The sequence below is a fragment of the Rhinopithecus roxellana genome, chromosome 3, assembly GCF_007565055.1.
Source record: "Rhinopithecus roxellana isolate Shanxi Qingling chromosome 3, ASM756505v1, whole genome shotgun sequence".
NCBI lineage: Eukaryota > Metazoa > Chordata > Mammalia > Primates > Cercopithecidae > Rhinopithecus > Rhinopithecus roxellana.
This window is the reverse complement of record NC_044551.1, coordinates 168,439,354-168,457,137: the sequence shown is the minus strand read 5'-3', so window position 1 is coordinate 168,457,137 and position 17,784 is coordinate 168,439,354. Positions and strand designations below refer to the sequence as shown.

The following is a 17,784-nucleotide window of genomic DNA, read 5'->3' as shown; positions in this document are numbered from 1 at the left end:
CAACACTATGTTGAATAGGAGTGGTGAGAGAGGGCATCCCTGTCTTGTGCCAGTTTTCAAAGGGAATTTTTCCAGTTTTTGCCCATTCAGTATGATATTAGCTGTGGGTTTGTCATAAATAGCTCTTATTATTTTGAGGTACGTTCCATCAATACCAAATTTATTGAGCGTTTTTAGCATGAAGGGCTGTTGAATTTTGTCAAAAGCCTTTTCTGCATCTATTGAGATAATCATGTGGTTCTTGTCTTTGGTTCTGTTTATATGCTGGATTACGTTTATTGATTCGTGAATGTTGAACCAGCCTTGCATCCCAGGGATGAAGCCCACTTGATCATGGTGGATAAGCTTTTTGACGTGCTGCTGAATCCGGTTTGCCAGTATTTTATTGAGGATTTTTGCATCGATGTTCATCAGGGATATTGGTCTAAAATTCTCTTTTTTTGTTGTGTCTCTGCCAGGCTTTGGTATCAGGATGATGTTGGCCTCATCAAATGAGTTAGGGAGGATTCCCTCTTTTTCTATTGATTGGAATAGTTTCAGAAGGAATGGTACCAGCTCCTCCTTGTACCTCTGGTAGAATTCAGCTGTGAATCCATCTGGTCCTGGACTTTTTTTGGTGGGTAGGCTATTAACTATTGCCTCAATTTCAGAGCCTGCTATTGGTCTATTCAGGGATTCAACTTCTTCCTGGTTTAGTCTTGGAAGAGTGTAAGTGTCCAGGAAATTATCCATTTCTTCTAGATTTTCTAGTTGATTTGCGTAGAGGTGTTTATAGTATTCTCTGATGGTAGTTTGTATTTCTGTGGGGTCGGGGGTGATATCCCCTTTATCATTTTTTATTGCGTCTATTTGATTCCTCTCTCTTTTCTTCTTTATTAGTCTTGCTAGCGGTCTGTCAATTTTGTTGATCTTTTCAAAAAACCAACTCCTGGATTCATTGATTTTTTGGAGGGTTTTTTGTGTCTCTATCTCCTTCAGTTCTGCTCTGATCTTAGTTACTTCTTGCCTTCTGCTAGCTTTTGAATGTGTTTGCTCTTGCCTCTCTAGTTCTTTTAATTGTGATGTTAGAGTGTCCATTTTAGATCTTTCCTGCTTTCTCTTGTGGGCATTTAGTGCTATAAATTTCCCTCTACACACTGCTTTAAATGTGTCCCAGAGATTCTGGTATGTTGTATCTTTGTTCTCATTGGTTTCAAAAAACATCTTTATTTCTGCCTTCATTTCATTATGTACCCAGTAGTCATTCAGGAGCAGGTTGTTCAGTTTCCATGTAGTTGAGCGGTTTTGATTGAGTTTCTTAGTCCTGAGTTCTAGTTTGATTGCACTGTGGTCTGAGAGACAGTTTGTTATAATTTCTGTTCTTTTACATTTGCTGAGGAGTGCTTTACTTCCAATTATGTGGTCAATTTTGGAATAAGTGCGATGTGGTGCTGAGAGGAATGTATATTCTGTTGATTTGGGGTGGAGAGTTCTATAGATGTCTATTACGTCCGCTTGGTGCAGAGATGAGTTCAATTCCTGGATATCCTTGTTAACTTTCTGTCTCGTTGATCTGTCTAATGTTGACAGTGGAGTGTTGAAGTCTCCCATTATTATTGTATGGGAGTCTAAGTCTCTTTGTAAGTCTCTAAGGACTTGCTTTATGAATCTGGGTGCTCCTGTATTGGGTGCATATATATTTAGGATAGTTGGCTCTTCCTGTTGAATTGATCCCTTTACCATTAGGTAATGGCCTTCTTTGTCTCTTTTGATCTTTGATGGTTTAAAGTCTGTTTTATCAGAGACTAGGATTGCAACCCCTGCTTTTTTTTGTTCTCCATTTGCTTGGTAGATCTTCCTCCATCCCTTTATTTTGAGCCTATGTATGTCTCTGCATGTGAGATGGGTCTCCTGAATACAGCAGACTGATGGGTCTTGACTCTTTATCCAGTTTGCCAGTCTGTGTCTTTTAACTGGAGCATTTAGTCCATTTACATTTAAGGTTAATATTGTTATGTGTGAACCTGATCCTGCCATTATGATATTAACTGGTTATTTTGCTCGTTAGTTGATGCAGTTTCTTCCTAGCCTCGATGGTCTTTACATTTTGGTATGTTTTTGCAATGGCTGGTACCGGTTGTTCCTTTCCATGTTTAGTGCTTCCTTCAGGGTCTCTTGTAAGGCAGGCCTGGTGGTGACAAAATCTCTAAGCATTTGCTTATCTGTAAAGGATTTTATTTCTCCTTCACTTATGAAACTTAGTTTGGCTGGATATGAAATTTTGGGTTTAAAATTCTTTTCTTTAAGAACGTTGAATATTGGCCCCCACTCTCTTCTGGCTTGTAGAGTTTCTGCCGAGAGATCTGCTGTTAGTCTGATGGGCTTCCCTTTGTGGGTAACCTGACCTTTCTCTCTGGCTGCCCTTAAGATTTTTTCCTTCATTTCAACTTCGGTGCATCTGGCAATTATGTGTCTTGGAGTTGCTCTTCTGGAGGAGTATCTTTGTGGCGTTCTCTGTATTTCCTGAATTTGAATGTTGGCCTGCCCTACTAGGTTGGGGAAGTTCTCCTGGATGATATCCTGAAGAGTGTTTTCCAACTTGGTTCCATTTTCCCCCTCACTTTCAGGCACCCCAATCAGACGTAGATTTGGTCTTTTTACATAATCCCATACTTCTTGCAGGCTTTGTTCATTTCTTTTTCTTCTTTTTTCTTTTGGTTTCTCTTCTCGCTTCATTTCATTCATTTGATCCTCAGTCACTGATACTCTTTCTTCCAGTTGATCGAGTCGGTTACTGAAGCTTGTGCATTTGTCACGTATTTCTCGTGTCATGGTTTTCATCTCTGTCATTTCGTTTATGACCTTCTCTGCATTAATTAGTCTAGCTGTCAATTCTTCCACTCTTTTTTCAAGATTTTTAGTTTCTTTGCACTGGGTACGTAATTCCTCCTTTAGCTCTGAGAAGTTTGATGGACTGAAGCCTTCTTCTCTCATCTCGTCAAAGTCATTCTCTGACCAGCTTTGATCCGTTGCTGGCGATGGGCTGCGCTCCTTTGCAGGGGTAGATGCGCTCTTACTTTTTGAATTTCCAGCTTTTCTGCCCTGCTTTTTCCCCATCTTTGTGGTTTTATCTGTCTCTGGTCTTTGATGATGGTGACGTACTGATGGGGTTTTGGTATAGGTGTCCTTCCTGTTTGATAGTTTTCCTTCTGACAGTCAGGACCCTCAGCTGTAGGTCTGTTGGAGATTTCTTGAGGTCCACTCCAGACCCTGTTTGCCTGGGTATCAGCAGCAGAGGTTGCAGAAGATAGAATATTGCTGAACAGCGAGTGTACCTGTCTGATTCTTACTTTGAAAGCTTCCTCTCAGGGGTGTACTCCACCCTGTGAGGTGTGGGGTGTCAGACTGCCCCTAGTGGGGGATGTCTCCCAGTTAGGCTACTCAGGGGTCAGGGACCCACTTGAGCAGGCAGTCTGTCCATTCTCATATCTCAACCTCCATGTTGGGAGATCCACTGCTCTCTTCAAAGCTGTCAGACAGAGTCATTTGCGTCTGCAGAGGTTCTGCTGCCTTTTTGTTGTTGTTGTTTTTTTTTTTTTAGCTGTGCCCTGTCCCCAGAGGTGGAGTCTACAGAGATGGGCAGGTTTCCTTGAGCTGCTGTGAGCTCCACCCAGTTCGAGCTTCCCAGCGGCTTTACCTACTTAAGTCTCCCCAGTGGCGGGTGCCCCTCCCCCAGCCTCGCTGCTGCCTTGCGGTTAGATCACAGACTGCTGTGTTAGCAATGAGGGAGGCTCCGTGGGCGTGGGACCCTCCCGGCCAGGTGTGGGATATATTCTCCTGGTGTGCCCGTTTGCTTAAAGCGCAATATTGGGGTGGGAGTTACCTGATTTTCCAGGTGTTGTGTGTCTCAGTTCCCCTGGCTAGGAAAAGGGATTCCCTTCCCCCTTGCGCTTCCCAGGTGAGGCGATGCCTCGCCCTGCTTCAGCTCTCGCTGGTCGGGCTGCAGCAGCTGACCAGCACCGATTGTCCGGCACTCCCTAGTGAGATGACCCCAGTACCTCAGTTGAAAATGCAGAAATCACCGGTCTTCTGTGTCGCTTGCGCTAGGAGTTGGAGACTGGAGCTGTTCCTATTCGGCCATCTTGCTCCGCCGAAAGTTACGTCTTTAAAGAGCATTCTTAGAGACTATTTTCCTGTTAAATGATTCATTCATCTGTCTCTTCCAACAAAACACTTCCTAGTTTGTGCTGTAAAACAAACCACAGTTGAATGGAAGGTTTTCAGTTACAGGACAGGTTCCCCAAAAAGCGAGCTCTGGGAAGCTCTGAATACAGGATGTTTATTAGGGTGTAGTTCCAGGAAGAAGAAGGGAAGACAAGGAAGCAGGGTTGGTCAGAGGAAGATGGTGGGGTGTGATACAGCCTCAATGAACTCCTCAGCTGACCCCACAAGTATCTATGAAGCTGGGATGGCCCTTCTTATAGCCGCCTCATGTTGAGATGCAGTTGGGCCCTCTTCCCCAAGAAGGCATAATCCTGGGCAATATGGCTGTCTTCAGCTAAGGCCGATTCCCAGAGAGGGCTAACAGCTAAGGGTTGTCAGTTAGCAGCTGAGGGACAAAAGTCTTTCAGTCCCAAAGGGAGATCTGTCCCAGCTGCTCAGCATCCACTGCAGGCTCTGTCCTGGCTGTCCTCATGCCACACTCTCTTGCTCAGCACTCGCACACCTGACTGCAAATACCATCACTATACAGATAGCTCCTAAATGTATACCTTCAGCAGAGATTTCTTTAGGACTCCAGACCCATATATACAACTATTTCCTTGATATCTTCACTTGATGTTTCAAGACACCTGAATCTCAGCATGTCCAAAACTGAATTCATGGTCTCTGTTACGAACTAAATATTTGGTCTCCCTGAAATTAATATGTTGAAATCTAACCTCCAAAGTGATGGTATTAGGAGGTGGGGCCCTCGTGAATGGGACCAGTGTCCTTATAAAAGAGAGGCAGAGAGCTATCTACCTCTTTTTTCCCCCACGTGAAAAGGAGAAATCAGCCATCTGGAAAACCTGGAAGAGGGAATGCACCAGAACCTGACTGTGCTGGCACCCTGGTCTCTGACTTCTAACCTCCAGAGCTGTAAAAAATACATTCATGCTGTTTATCAGCCACCCAATCTATGATGCTTTGTGGAAGTGGCCGGAACAGACTGAGGCAGCCTCTGCCCTCCAACCTGCTGCTCCTGCTGCCATGCCTCCTTCAGGAATCTGTCCCATCACCCACCCATTCACTGTTCTGGCCAGAAACCTGAGAAGAATTCCTGCCAACTCCTTTTTCCTCCTACATCCAATCACCAAGTCCTGGCAACTCTCCCTCCCAGATGTCATTTAAATCAGTCCCCCCCTCTGTCTCCACAACTCCACCCTGCTCTGCTCTGTCACCTGATCGAACAGCCGTGCTTTCCTCCCCACCAATCCTACAGCCCACACAGTCTGTAAGATCAGTCTCAAACCTAAACTCAGCCCGCAAGGTGCTTTATGACTTGTTCTCTTCCTGCTCCTCTCTTCCCCATGAGCTTCCCTGGCCTCCCAAACACCCACTCCCTCCCAGCCCAGAGACTCTCCCCTGATGCTTCCTTTCATGTTTCCTCTTCAGGGAGCACTTTTCCCACTCCTTTAATTAATTCCTTGTGATTCTTGAGAGCCATTTAAATATTGCTTCCTCAGAGAAGCCCCCTGAGGCCCTGGACTCAATCCAATTCCTTAGCACCCTGTTCATTGTTGAAATACCATAATACATAAAACTACATAATTAGTTGTGTAATTGTGACTTAATGAGAATGAGGACTGAGTTTTTACAATCTAAATATCAGCAAGCAGGGGTGGATGGGTAAATCTTGGTTCATTGCATATGATGAAATATTATGCAGTCATTAAAAATGATGACATAGTATACAGAATAACATGGGAAATGATTATGACATAATTTCGAGTAAAAAGAGGAATCAAAGTTGTATAGACATATAATCTCAACCTTGAGAAAAAATAAAGATTAAAAAAATATAAAAACCATTTATCGGATTTTTTTCTGGATGATGTTATAGGTGATTTCCACTATTTTTTAAATACTTTTTGTTCATGTCCCCAAATACATGCTTTTTTTTTTTTTTTTTTTTGAGACAGAGTCTCACTCTGTCACCCAGGCTGGAGTACAGTGGTGTGACCTTGGCTCACTGCAACCTCTGCCTCCAGGGTTCAAGCAATTCTTCCACTTCAGCCTCCCAAGTAGCTGGGACTACAGGCGTGTGCCGCCACACCCGGTTAATTTTTGTATTTTTAGTAGAGACGGGGTTTCACCATGTTGCCCAGGTGGTTCTCAAGCTCCTGACCTCAAGTGATCCACCCGCTTCGGCCTCCCAACGCGCTGGGATTACAGGCATGAGCCAACATGCCAGCTACTACTTATTTTTAAACATGGGAAAACCATGAATAATTTTCTGCCAGAAAAAAATCCACTGAGGTCTAGAAAATATAATTGTTTAAAAACTGGTGCGTTTATCGCATACTAGGAAGCCAACATGATAAAACCAACTATTTGAGTATAAGTTTATTGGGTGTAATGAAAGAGTCCACAGAAAATTCCTTTTATGGGCCTGAAAGTCTCTGATAAACCAGAGAGGAGTTGCAGAATGCAAATATCTATTGCTCTGAAACCAGGTGTAACAGGAACATGAGCGTCCCCTCCCAAAACATGGTCCATACATCTCCACCAAAGAAAGACAACATGTAGTATTTGCAAATTCCTCACGAAAAGTTTCTTTTTGGAGAGAAGGTATGCTTGATTTTTTATATTTATATTAAAGAATAAGGGTAAAACAATAATCCCTCACTGACTCATACAAGGTAAGATGGTCGTTGCCTCCTTTCACTCCATTCTCAAAACAGTCGCCAAAATAGTTACATGTTAGCTGGTTCATGTAAATTCACTGCTTAAAACTCTCCAATAGTTTTTACATCTAACTCTGAAGAAAGGGAAAGTCCTCTAAGTAGCCCAACATAACCCAATTTCTGTCACTCACGCTCCCGTCTTCCCTCTCCTTCTACTGGACTACTGCTGCTGCTGCTTTTCTTTCTTTTCTTTTCTTTTTCTTTCTTTTTCTTCTTCTTCTTCCACCTCCTCCTCCTTCCTTCTCCTTCCTTCATCCTTCCTTTCTCCTTCCCTCCTCCTTCCTTCTTCCTTCCTTCTCCTTCTTCGTTTTCCTGTTCTTCAGCCTCAGGACCCTGCCCTTGATCCTAGCTATCTGCAGGTCTGGTTTGCTTACTTCTGGTTTTTATGTAAATATCACTTTCTATGTGAGGCCTTCCTTTGCCATTCTACTTAACATTGACTCCCCTGACACCCTCATCTCCTTCTCTCATGTATTGCTTTAGTTCTCCATAGCACTTATTTTTTTAAACATACCGTATACTTTAGTTATTTTATCACTTGTCTTTCCTTAAAGATTGATTTTTGTATGTTTTGCTCACTTTTGCTCCCCCGGTACCTAGAAAAAAATTTGGTACAGGATATAGACTCGATAAATATTACATGAATGAAGGAATGACGGAATGAATGGATACGTGTCTCACTTGAACCTGACTCACATAAGTAGGAGCCTTGTGCATGGATATCACCCCCTCCTCCACAAGCTGTGCCCCTAGACCAGAACTGAAGACTCCCACCTTCAGGCAGGAGTGGGTAGTACATGTTTGTAACTACTTGGCATTGCCTTTTGTTGAGTTGAGGTAATTTCAGTTTTAAGTTGGTCTCTGCCTCTTGATCTCTGGAAGATTCAATTTCATAGAAATTTTTTAAAAGAAAAGAAAAATGTTCACACAAAAATCTGTACATGAATATTTATAGCAGCGTTATTTGTAGTAGACAACAATGGAAAACAACCCAGATGCCCTTTAATGGATGACTGATGAAACAAACTCTGGTATCTCCATAGCATGGAATACTACCCATCAATACAAAGAAACAAACCGTTGATACATCCAACACGCCTGGATCGCCAGAGAATTATGCAGAGTGAGAAGGCCAATCCAAAAAGGTTATATAGTGCTTGATTCCATTGATATAGCATTCTTGAAATGGCAAAATTATAGAAATGTAGAACAGATAAGTGGTTGCCAGGGGTTAAGGAGAAGGTTGGGGATGCAGACAAGTGGTTCAGAAAGGAAGTATCTCATTCACATCCAGCCTAGGCAACACAGCAAGACCCTGTCTTGAAAGAAAGAAAGAAAAGAAAAGATGAGAAAATAAAAAAAAAGAGAGAGAAAAGAAAGAAAAATGAAAAAAGAAAGAGAAAGAGAGAAATGAAAGAAAGAGGACAGGAGAGGAAAGACAGAGGGAAGGAGGGAGAGAGGGAGGAAATGTTCAGAATATGGCATATAGTAAATACTGAGACTAATGAAGTTACCCATAACCAAACTAGGCTATTCCCAGTTGTTAAAAAAAAAAAATTCACTAAACTTCATCAGATTCCAAGCATAATGGGGTCCAGTAAGAACACATTAAAGTCAGAGAAAGACGAACATGACACCTGACATTGTGGAAATCTTAGCCAGTGCAGTAAAGCAAAGAAAATAAGTAAAAGGTATTTACAGGTTGGAAGGAAGAAATAAAAGTCTCATTTATAGATGAAATGATTGTAGAAATCCCAAAAAATTCTGTATACCAGCAATTAACAATAGAAAATTCAAGTTAAAAGTGCCATTCAGAATAGAACCAAAAATCACAAAATATTTGGTATACATCTTACAAACTATGTGCAAGATCTATAGAGTGAGACCACAACACATTCAAAACCTAACAAAATGTAAAAAGATCTAAATAAATGAAGACATATCCCATGTTCAGGAATCAAAAGATTCAACATTGTTATAATGACAATTTTTCCCAAACTGATCTATAGATTTAATGTAATTAAATAAAAATCCCGAGTGTTTCTTGCAGAAATCAACAAGCTAATTCTGAAATTTATATAGAAAGGCAAAAAAACTAGAATAGCCAAAACAATTTTGGGGAAACACCTTACGCTGTAAGACATGATACTTAACTTCTAAAATTACTATAGCCAGCCATTGGCCAAACTACCCCAAAATTACTATTGCCTCAAGACAGTGTGGTATTGGAGAAAGAACAGATACCTAGATCAAAGGAACAGTATTAGAGCATCCAGAAATAAACCCACAGACATATGATCAATCGATATTTTAAAGGAATCTTTGTTTATTATATATTATTATTATTATAAGTAATAACTTAGCCTAAGAATTAGGATACAGTTCATTTTTTTTGAGATAACTGTAGATTCACAAGCAATTGTAAGGAATAACAGAGAGATCGTGTGTACTCTTCACTCAGTTTCTCCCAGTGAATATCCCAGATGTGATTTTGCAAGATGTCACTTACAAAACTACAGTGAAAAATCACATCCAGGATATTGTGATTGATATGTGCACGACACAGACCAGGGATCTCTCATGTTGCACTTACACAGCCACATGCACTTCTCTCCATCCCCAACCCTCTCCTTAACCCCTGGCAACCACTCATCTGTTCTACATTTCTATAATTTTGCCATTTCAAGAATGTTACATAAATGGAATCATGTAGCATATAACCTTTTTGGATTGGCCTTCTCACTCTGCATAATTCTCTGGAGATTAAAGTGTGTTGGATGTATCAACGGTTTGTTTCTTTGTATTGATGGGTAGTATTCCATGCTATGGAGATACCAGAGTTTGTTTCATCATTCATCCATTTAAGGACATCTGAGTTGTTTTCTATTTTTGTCTACTACAAATAACACCACTATAAATATTCGTGTACAGATTTCTGTGTGAACATAAATTCATTTCTGTGGGATAAATGCCCAATTGTCGGGTTGTACAATAGTTAAATGTTGCATTTTTTCAAAAATTGCCAAACTATTTCTCAAAGTGGTTGCAGCATTTTACATTCCCACCAGCAATGTATGGCAGCTCCAGCTGCTCTGTATCCTCACCAACTTTTGTTATAGTCAGTATTTTTTTATTTCATTCATTCTAATATGTGTGTAGTGTTATTTCATCATGGTTTTAATTTGCATTCCCCTAACAATGCAAATTAGGGAATTTGCATTTGTTCCTCCTTAGATCTATGATCCATTTTGAATATTTCTTTTATATAAGATGTGAAAGCTGAGCATAGTGGCTAACACCTGTAATCCCAGCCCTTTAGGAGGCCAAGCCAGGCAATTGCTTGAACCCAGGAGTTCAAGACCAGCCTAGGCAGTATGGTGAAACCTTCTCTCTACAAAAAAAAAAAAAAAAAAAAAAATTGGCTGGTCATTGTGGCACATGCCTGCAGTCCCAGTTACTCGGCAGGCTGAAGGAGAAGGATCACTTGAGCCTGGGAGGTCAAGGCTGTGGTGAGCCATGATCACACCACTGCACTCCAGGCTAGGCCAGAGTGAGACCCTGTCTCAAAAAAAAAAAAAAAGTGAGGTTTAGGAAACGTTTACTTTTTCGCACATGGATATCCAATTGTTCCCACACCATGTATTGAAAAGACTACCCTTTCTTTACTGAATTGCATTTGCACATTTCCTTTATAAAATATCAGCTGAGACTTATGCTTCCAGGGAAATTGAGTAGACATACTTTTCCCTATTCCTGTCTCCAAGTATTAGAAACTAAAAACTTGGAATATTATATATAAAACAAACATAAGAACACTCCGAAAGGTATAGAGAACAGACCAGTTAAGAACCTCAAAGCCCAGGGAACAACACAGGAGTGAGTTCTTAGGCTTTCTTTTTCTTTCATATATTCCAGACTTGGAGCTTAAGAAGCCAGGAACCTGGAAATGCCAAAAGGCACAGATAATTTAAAAAGGCCCAACAAAAACCAGCTCTCTATGTGAAGGACCAGGAAAGGAACAGCTGAGCAAGACAGAAAACTTTACGATGATAACCACTCAACTAGCCAAATACCACAGAAAAAACTGGGGCCCCAACCACCTTAACAGCAGTAAGGGCTTAGTAGGAAGCCCAGGCTTTCACACTCATGAGGCTGTGCCGATGTGCCCCAACACCCCCAGTGGGGTGAAGCCAGAAAAGGCAAATTAGAGGGCCCAGAAGTTTACCCCACTAACCAGTAATGAGTCTTCTTTTTCCTCTTCATTCTCCTCTCCCCACTGACCCAGTGTCAGTGGACACCACATGAGAAGCCAGAAGGCAGGAAAAAGAAAACAGAAAAACACAGACAAAAAATAACAAACAGAAAAAAACTAAAATAAAATGGAAAACTTAAGTACTAACATTGGCCAGGCACGGTGGCTCAAGCCTGTAATCCCAGCACTTTGGGAGGCCGAGACGGGTGGATCGCGAGGTCAGATCGAGACCAACCTAGCTCACACGGCGAAACCCCGTCTCTACTAAAAAATACAAAAAACTAGCCGGGCGAGTTGGCGGGCGCCTGTAGTCCCAGCTACTTGGGAGGCTGAGGCAGGAGAATGGTGTAAACCCGAGAGGCGGAGCTTGCAGTGAGCTGAGATCCGGCCACTGCACTCCAGCCTGGGCGACAGCGTGAGACTCCGTCTCAAAAAAAAAAAAAAAAAAAAAGTACTAACATTAACTACATTAAAGGTAAATGATCTAAATATATGCATACCAATAAAAGGCTGACATTGGCAGAGTAGATTCAAAAAACATGACCCTGCTATATGTTATCTATAAAAAACTCATTTCAAATATAATGATATAGGCAGGTTGAAAGTAAAAGAATGGAAAAAGATATAATAAAACGAAAGCAGGAATATTTACGTTATTATCAGATAAAACAGACTTAAGAACAAAGAAAATTACCAGACAAAAAAGGGCATTATATAAAGGATCAATTACCAAGAAGACTTAGCAGTCCTAAATATGTATGCACCAAATTAAAGCTGCAAAATATGTGATGTAAAAACTGTGAGAACCTAAAGAATAGAAAAAACATATAACTGGAGACATCAACACACCTCTTTTAACAACTGTTAGAATAACTAGACAAGTAATCACCAAGGATACAGAAGAACTCAGCATCAACCAAGACAATCTAATAGACATTTGCTGAACATGTTGAACACTTACCAACAGGAGAATATATATTCTTTTCAAGTGCCCATGAAACCTATACCAAGATAGCCCATATCATTGGCCATCAAACAAACCTCAACAAATGTAAAGGAACCGAATTCATACAGTGCGTGTTCTCTGAGCACAATGGAATCATGCTAGAAATCAATAAAGAATAACAGGAAAATCTCAACAATTAGAAAGTAAACAATGTATTTCTAGATAATCTACAAGTCAAAGAGGAAATTTCAAGGAAAATCAAAAAAGACATTTAAGTAAACCAAAATGGAAACACTTAGAATCTGAGCTATTCCATCAGGAAGAAAAAAAAGAAAACACAATGTATCAAAATCTGTGGGATACAGCTACAGCAGTGCTGATAGAAAAACTTGTAACACTAAACGCATATAGTAGAAAAGATGAAAAGTCTCAAATTAATAATCTAGGCATTTCTTTTCAAGAATATAAAAAAGAAGAGCAAAATAAAACCAAAGCAAACACAAGAAGGGAAATGGTAAATAGAAATGAAAGAAACTGAAAACAGAAAAACGAGAGTTCCTGGGTAAATGAAGGATGGCAAAATCATCTGGCCATCATTCTGTCTTCTTAATTGTCCAGTGTCTCTCCAGGACACTGGTGGATTTCTTTTTTTTTTTTTAAGACATTCGATTCTTGCTCTGTCACCCAGGCTGGAGTACAGTGGTGCAATCTCGGTTCACTGCAACCTCCAGGATACTGGAGGCTTTCTAGCAGGCATTTCTAGCTAGTGCAACCAAAGTGGATGATATGGGGATCAGACTACCTGCTCATGTAACTTGCTTGTGCTCTCTGGTCCTGCTCAGTCTTCAATCCCAGATGCACTATTTCCATTTTATGAGAGTCTACTGCTAGTACTTCAATTTATTTACTTGATAAGTCTGATAGAATCCTATTTATAAAGTGAGGTCTCAGATCCATAGTCATTTGGTACCTCAAGGCCAAGCAATCCGTCTCTACCAGAACCCAGAATCATGTCAGAAGCTGTTTTTCTTTTTCTTTTTTTCTGAGACGGAGTCACCCAGGCTGGAGTGCGGTGGCACGACCTCGGCTCACTGCCAGCTCCACCTCCAGGTTCACACCATTCTCCTGCCTCAGTCTCCTGAGTAGCTGGGACTTACGCCCGGCTAATTTTTTGTATTTTTAGTAGAGACAGGGTTTCACTGTGTTAGCCAGGATGGTCTCCATCTCCTGACGTCGTGATCCACCCATCTTGGCCTCCCAAAGTGCTGGGATTACAGGCTTGAGCCACCGCACCTGGCCCAGAAGCTGTTTTTCAAAAGACATTTAATTCTATGCCGTGGACAGCATGATCCTGATCCATAATCCCATTACGGGGCCCGTGTTAGGCTTTCCATAAGCAACATACTACATCTTTTCTCACTACTGACATTTCTAACATCATAAGGTCTTCCAGATCATATGACTCCAGCAGCAGGACTGCTTACAACACAGCCTGAACCTACTGCAGAGCCCTTTCCTGCACTGTGTCTCACTCACGCAAAGTTAACAACCTTCTGTGTCATATATTAGGTGTAATATATGCACCAGATCAATATTCCTAGATGAGCAATATATTACTTCTAGAAATACAAAGAGGCCTACCATGCATGTGCTTCAGTTTTTGTGGTGAGGGATTCAAGATGTGAGCAATGATTTTTACTCTGGAGGGTATATCCTAGCATACCCATGGCCATTGGACCCCTAAAAATATCACTCAAGCGGTCTATATTGGACTCCTAAAATCTTCACTGAAAATCCAGGCAGGTCCCTGAATCTTTGTAGCATTTATCTTCCACCCTTGGGAGCACACATGACTTTTACCAAGGCCTCCAGTATATGAGCCACCTGTTGCTTGTTCTGCTGATCAGCATAAAGTTATTAATGTAATGATCAGTATGAAATCCTGTGGGATGAAAAAACAGTACAGATCTCTTTGGACTACATTCTTATGAAAGGCAGAAGAGGGCTGGGTGCGGTGGCTCACGCTTGTAATCCCAGCACTATGGGAGGCTGAGACAGGAGGATCACCTGAGGTCAAGAGTTCGAGACCAGCCTGGCTAACACAGTGAAACCCCGTCTCTACTAAAAATACAAAAAAATTAGCTGAGTATGGTGGCACATGCCTGTAGTACCAGCTACTCAGGAGGCTGAGGCAGGAGAATTGCTTGAACCCAGGGGGCAGAGGTTCCAGTGAGCCAAGATCGCATCACTGCACTCTAGCCTCAGCAACAGAGCGAGACTCCGTCTCAAAAAAAAAAAAAAAAAAAAAGGTAGGAGAGTTAACATAGCCCTGAGGCAAAACCTTAAGTAAATATTGTCTGCCCCATGTGAATACAACTGACCTTTTCTGATTGAAATGGAAAGGCATGCATTTGCCATATCAATTGCTATATACCATGCTACTGCTCTAACAATGGCACCTGTCTAGCAAAGCAGCTGTGTTCAGGGCTACTATTCAATTAACTCTGCAGTAGTCTACAGTCCTTTGGGTCTTTAATGGTAGCAATAATCTGTCACCCTCCTCCCATTCCATAGAATGTGATCTTGTTTTATTATTATTATTATTATTATTATTATTATTATTATCATCATCATCATCTTGGCTGGGAGAAAGGAGGCAGTTTTAGGCATTTCTACTTGTCCTTCCTCACTGTGATAACTCTTACTCCACCAGACAAGCATCCAGTGTAGGAGTTACTCCAAATGCCAGGTATATCAATTCCAATTATATACCCAGGGCCTGCGCAGATGGCTATTGGGTAGGTTTCTAAACCCGGAGGGCCCATTGTGAGCCAGACTCTAACCAGGATTCCATCTATTACCTGGTCCCTAGAAACTTCCACTCTAATAGGGGTGCCATTAGATATTTTGGTGCTCTAGGTATCAATGTGAACTTAGAATCTACGTCCAATAATCCCGAGTGTTCTATTTTCACAAGTTTCCCAAAAAAGTGCCCCTAAGTCTAGAAATCATTGATGATCTACAGTCTTATATTTTATCCCCTTTGATCAAGCACCTCACCTCAAAATCCAATATCTGATCAGACTGGCCAATCCCCTTGCTTATGCCAATATATGCTAATTCTTAGAGCTCTTTCTGTGTATTCTCTCTCTCCTTCCTTATCTGACCCAGGCACTTTTCCAGTTGGGTTACACTGGGATTTAATCTTAGTTGAATGCCTACTGGCCAGGAAAGGGGGTGAGGAAAGCTACTGAGGAGAGAAACAGTTGCCTTGAAGGTGGGAGGGCTTCTGCAGTACCTTCCAACACAGGAGAAGAGTGGGCCAACTCTGTGAACTTGAAGAGCTCATGGGAATCCATGCAGAAGTTACTTACTACACATTCCAGAGTCTCAGATTTCCCTAACCTGGGCCCTGATTTTGGCATAGCAGATGTGCCTTGACTGACCTTTTATACATCTCCGGAGCTCTGCAGCTCTATAAGATGTTCTATTTGCCACTCCTTAGGTCTGATCTCCCACTGCAGCTTCACTAGCAGAGTGGTTCTCCCATTTATGCTGTAACTGCTTGCTAATGGATATATATTTTTTACTATCCTCTCAGCAGCGTGTTAATACAACTTAGCAGTAGCTAGTGCAGTGAACTATCTTTGAAGGCATTATTGGCCCATATTTTTCAAATGCCTGCATAATCACATCTGCAAAAGCACTGCCCTCAACTGGGAAGTTTTTCCAAATCATGTCAGATGAAACCTTTAAAAATAGGACTACCGCTATGTGCCAGGTACTATCCATACCATACAGGAAGGCGTCTCTTGACAGCTGGACGGTGAATATGCCAAGTCAGTGTCCCATCTCACTGCCCATTATCTCAGACCATTCCTGACATTGCCTGTATTAGTTTGGGTCCCCCAGAAGCCAAAACCAAGAAAGAATTAGATGCACAACATATTTACAGGGAAAATGTCTGTGAGGAAAACTGAGAGGGAGCCAGGGGAGCCTGGGAGAGTCATCACACCATGATGAGGAACTAGACGCTTAGTAGGGAAGAGAAGGAAAGAGGGTTGGGTAAGAAAAGTCTCAGGCTATCTCTGGTGCAGTTCTAAGAAATTTTCAGGAAGACAAATGGAGAACCTTTGAGGCCTGTCTTGCAGAAACATACCCGCCTTAAAATCCTTATCATGCTTAATCATTGGCTTGGGAGCAACTTGTTGGGAAGAATGGCTTTATACAAATGTAGCAGAATTCACAATACAGCACAGCTGGGCTATCAGTCAACTATGCCCCTGTAGTGGGAAATCTAAGAAGCACATTTTCATGGTTGCCATAGGTACAGTCCATGAGTCAGGAACTGGAATACTACTGCAGCAGCATACCACCACCTAACCTGGCATTCTCCCTAAAATAAAACACTGCACTGGTAGTGCTGTTCCCCCTCTACTCCCAGGCTGTCCAGCCACCCTACTCGCACAGATCCACTCCTAATCTCAAGACCATTATTTCACTATTTTATAAATTTACTCCCATAAGATTCCTAGATTACCCAAGACTTTCCCCAAATTTTAACATTTCCTCAGCCTATACTGGATGTAAAAATACCCTGAATTTAATTAGTTCCTATGCTTAAAGATTCCACTGTTTTTTTTGTTTGTTTGTTTGTTTCGTTTTGTTTTGTTTTCTCATGAAAGTTCACCTGAAATCTTTCAGGTGACCTGGAATAAATGGCTGAATGATATTCTGAAGTATTGATGTTTCTTCTCTATTCTGCACTCACCAAAATTTTTCATTTAAAACACTAGAAGATCTCTTCCCTCCCCTCCCTGCACAACTAAGCATGAAACAATCACTGCAGAACACAAAACATAAGTTGCAAATATTAGACTACTGGGCTAAAATAAAATGCCTTTCATCTACACAGAGGAAGGAGTCAGATATAGATTTGGTGAGTGAATGTTTCAACTCATGAAAACTAGACAAATGACACTATGGACTGGAGATGAAGAGAAGGCAGCACCACAATGCCGTCTGAAGTCTTTAATGTAGTGGGGGTGGGTCATTAGCCCCTACGGAAATTATAGAACAGAAATAAGTTACAGTATTGCAGCTAATGTTCAGTGATGTATCAGTAAAGTCTTATGTTTATTATCTAGTTAACATAACAGATTGAACACATACTCATCAGAAATTCTTAAACAAAAATTAAAAGATTTAGAACAAATATTTAGAACATTCATTTCAGTGGCAGTCTTCATTCCTCCACGGTTCTAGAACAGCAAAATAAACTGAGTTTGTATCCAGTGCTAGACTCTTATTTTAAATCTAATAAATAGTGATATACCTAATAAATTAAAACAGACTACTACGCCAAGTTGTATAAGTCACATAAATATAAACATACATTGAAGCAAACCTAAAATCCTCATTAACATTCACTACAAAACTTTATGCAGCATAAATTACAGTATAAACAGTGTAAATATGTCTCATTTTGCAATGGACTTCAGTTGCATAAGCTAAAACTTGAAGCTTCACCCAAGGATTTAGCAGCCTAAAATTTACCCAGCATAATATAAAGAAGTTGTGTTACCCTCCACGCAAGGAAACTTGAGAGCCCACATGGCAAAAAAAACCTAGGCCATTTCCCCAAGCAATGTGTCCTT

The 17,784-nt window shown here is 41.2% G+C and overlaps 1 protein-coding gene across 1 annotated transcript in view; it reads right to left on the bottom strand.

Moving 5' to 3' along the window:
- The window catches only part of NSG2 (neuronal vesicle trafficking associated 2), a 139,142-nt gene that overhangs the window by 86,841 nt on the left and 34,517 nt on the right, over positions 1 to 17,784 (bottom strand). The gene's annotated exons all lie outside the window — the stretch shown is intronic.